The sequence below is a fragment of the Nannospalax galili genome, unplaced genomic scaffold, assembly GCF_000622305.1.
Source record: "Nannospalax galili isolate Female #2095 unplaced genomic scaffold, S.galili_v1.0 scaffold118, whole genome shotgun sequence".
Classification (NCBI taxonomy): domain Eukaryota; kingdom Metazoa; phylum Chordata; class Mammalia; order Rodentia; family Spalacidae; genus Nannospalax; species Nannospalax galili.
In genome coordinates, this window is record NW_008340856.1 from 970,988 (window position 1) to 975,167 (window position 4,180).

A 4,180-nucleotide genomic window follows, 5' to 3' on the forward strand; every position below is an offset into this window, starting at 1 on the left:
CAGCATTCAATCCCTTGAGGGCTTGACAAAGGTGGAGGAAGGAGGAATTTGACCATTTTTTCTACCTATCTGCCTGCTTTAGCTGAGGAGTCAGTTTCCTCTGCCACAGAACTGGGGTTTATGTGGTATGGTGCCCAGTGCTTGAACTTGGACTAGAAACATACCCTGCCTTTCCCAGATGTTCAGCTTGAAGAATGCAGACTTGGAACTTGTTAGCTCCCATCATTGGATAAGCCAATTCCTCATAATGACTCTCTTCATGTATATATATTACATATATAACATATGTATATATTTACATATGTATATAATACTTATGTCTCCGTTTCTCAGGAGAACACTGACTTTTTGCAGTGAACAGATATTGCTCCTATAAAGAAAAGATTATCAGTAGCTGGTTTTTTTTTTAATTTTTACCAAAACTTTACTGAGAATTTCATACATGCATTTAAGGTATTTTGATCAAATCCATGCCCACTCCCTCCCCTCCAACATTACTCCCTCTGAAGAGGTAACCCTAAAAACTTTTAAGGATTAGATACAAGCTCCAAAATACTTTTGACATTTTTGGCCTTGGAACAGAGTATGTTGCTAACAGGCCCAAGGACATTTTGGCTTTTAGCCAAGAGTCTGGCTATATTTCTTTAGGGTCTTTTTACCCTAACTGCCTAGCCAATTCTTACCTCCTATTCTTATCATGCCATCCTTTGAAGGGGTTACCCAAATTGCCAATAGAGAATAGGGATGCCGACCGCTCTGCCTTCTTCCATACTGAACAGGGACGCAGTGTGAGGCAATTGGAGTACCCCTCCAGTGGGTCTATCTAAAAGACTCCTAAGTTGCATAACTCTTATCTGTAGGGGGAAGAGAAAGTCCTTGAATCATGAATACAGAATGTGAAGGCGAACAAAAGGCAAGAGTAATTAGCATTTCAAGTCAGAGACAGGGAACTAGAAAAAGTCAGGACAGGGCAATTTTCAAATGTCATATAAGAGTCCTTTGGAATTACTTGACAAGGGCTTCCAAAAGCATCCCTCTATTGGGTTCCTCCTCATTTTTCTTTTGTCTTCCAAGGTTGGACTCTAGAGTGATGGATTCAGGATTTGCTTTCAGGTATTTTGATAGCTGTTAGAGTAGTTATAATCAGTGTTATTTCCCTCTCAAATGCTTCTGAAATAGGGGGAGAAAGCAAATTCATCCATCATTTTAGAATACAGGTGGGCACTATGGTATTGGAGACCAAGATTTGAAGTCTTACATCTGAACAGCACTTTCTGGTTATGAGCAAAATCATGAATGAGAAATAATTGTCTAAATAACTTTTTATATAGACTAAGCTTTAAGACTACTCGTCAGTTGAGGGACACTTAGGTTGCTTCCATCTCTTAGCTGTTGTGCAAACAACAACAACAAACATGGATGTACAAGTGTCTGTGCAATAGGATGAGTCCTTTGGGTGTATGCCAAGGAGTGGTATGACTGGGTCATATGGTAAGTTCATTTCTACTTTTTTAAGAGTTCTCCACACTGTTTTCCATAGAGGCTGCATGAATTTGCAATCCCAAGAGCAGTGAATGAGCTTTCCCCTTTCTCCACATCCAGGCCACCATTTGGTAGCATTTGTTCTCTTGATCCTAGCCAGTCTGATTGGGGTAAGATGATACTTTAGGGTGGTTTTAATTTGCATTTCCCTAATTGCTAATGATGTTAAACACTTTTTGAGACGTTTCTTAGCCATCTTTATTTCTTCCTTTCAGAACACTCTGTTTAGGTCTTTAGCCCATCTTTTAACTGGATCATTTGGTTTCTCAATTCTTTGTTTTTTGAGTTCTTTATATATTCTGGATGTTAAACCTCTGTCAGATGTGTCACTGTTGAAGATTTTTTTCCCACTCTGTGGGTTTTCTCTTCACTTTTTGATTGTTTCTTTTGCTGTACAGAAGTTTTTTAGTTTAATGAGGTCCCCCCTATTGATCGTTGACCTTAATTCCTGGGCAACTTCTGATTTAGAAAATCCTTTCCTACACCTATATCCTGTAAGTTACTGCCAATATTTTCTTCTGATACTTTCAGGATTTCCAGTTTCACATTGGGGTCTTTGATCCATTTGGAGTTGACTTTGGTTCAAGGTGAAAGATAAGGATAGAGTTTCATTCTTCTACAAGTGGAGAGCCAGTTTTGCCAGCGTCGTTTGTTGAAGATGCTGTCTTTCCTCCATAGTGTGTTCTTGGCACCTTTGTCAAATATCAGGTGACTGAAATTGCATGTACTCAGGTTTGGATCTTCAATAATGATCCATTGATCTATGTGTCTGTTTTTGTGCCAGTACCATGCTGTTTTTATAACTATGGCTCTGTAGTATACTTTGAGATCTGGTATAGTAATCCCCCCAGGGTTGCTCTTTGTGCTTAGGGTTGCTTTGGCTATCTGGGGTCTTTTGTGCCTCCATGTGAATCTAAGGATGCATTTTTCTAATTCTGTGGAGCATGTCATGGGGATTTTGATTGGGATTGCATTGAATCTATATATTGCTTTTGGTAGGATGGTCATTTTAACAATATTAATTCTTCCAATCCATGAACATGGGAGGTCCTTCTATCTCCTGATATCTTCCTCAATCTCTTTCTTTAACGATTTAAATTTTTCATTGTAGAGATCTTTGGTGTCTTTCGTCAGATTTATTACAAGATATTTTAATTTTCTTGCAGCAGTTGTGAATGGGAGCATTTGCGGGTATTCTTTCTCCAATTGTTATTGGTATATAGAAAGGCTACTGATTTTTGTAGATTGATTTTGTAATCTGCCACTATACTGAAAGTGTTGATCAGTTCTAGGAGTTTTCTGGTGGAACTTTTGGGATCTCTTGGGTATAGAATGATATCGTCTGCAAAAAGTGATAGTTTGACATCTTCTTTTCCAATTATTACTCCTTTAATTTCCTTCTCCTGTCTTACTGCTCTGCAAGAGTTTCAAGCACTATGTTGAAAAGGAATGGAGACAGTGGTCAGCCTTGTCTGGTTCCTGATTTTAATGGGAATGCTTCCAGTTTTTCTTTTTGTCAAAATCCTTTTCTGCATCTATTGAGATGACAATGTGGTTTTTGTCTTTGAGTCCGTTTATGTGATTGATGACATTTATTGACTTGTGTGATTGATCCCTTCATCTCTGGGATAAAGCCAGTTTGATCATGGTGAATGATCTTTCTGATGTGTGTCCATATGCAGTTTGCAAGTATTTTGTTGAGAATTTTTGCTTCTATGTTCATTAAGGATATGGGTCTATAGTTTTCTTTTTTGGTTGTGTCTTTACCCAGTTAGGATAGTAGAGTGATGCTGGCTTCATAGAAGGAATTTGGGAGTTCTCCCTCTGGTTCTATCATTTTGAATAATTTAAGTAGTATTGGTTGGAGGTCTTCTCTAAATGTCTGGTAGAATTCTGCTGTAAATCCATCTGGGGCTGGGCTTTTTTTAGTTAGGAGACTTTGTATTACTGTTTCAATTTCCTTATATGTTATGGGTCTGTCTAAACTGTTGATCACTTCTTGGTTTAACTTTGGAGGTTCCCATGATTTCAGATATCCATCCATTTCTTTTAGACTTTCAGGTTTAATAGCGTATCAGTTTTTAAAATATTCCCTTATAATGGTTTGGATCTTTTGGGTGTCTGTTGTTTCCTCTTTCATCTCTGATCTTGTTGATTTGGATTTGGTCTTTCTTTCTTTTGGTTAACTGGGCCAAGTGTCTGTCTATCTTGTTTAACCTTTCAAAGAGAGAACCAGCTCTTAGATTCATTGATTCTTTGTATTGTTTTTTTTGTTTCTATTTCATTAATTTCTGCTCTGAATTTTATTTCTTCTCTTCTGCTGCTTCTCTTCTTTGTTCTTGCCAGTGCCTTGAGTTGCAATGTTAAGTCATTTATTTGGGCTCTTTCCAATTATTTAATGTCAGCACTTAGAGCTATAAACTTCCCTCTTAAGACTGCTTTTAAAGCATCCCAGAGATTGTGTTGGGCTGTATTGTCCTTTTTTTTGAATTCCAGGAATTCATTTATTTCTTTCTTAATTTCTCCTTTGACCCACTCATTGTTTAGGAGTGTGTTGTTCAATCGCCATGAGTTCGTGTAGTGACTAGAGCTTTGTCCAGTGTTGATTTTGAGCCTTATTGCTTTGTGGTCTGATAGA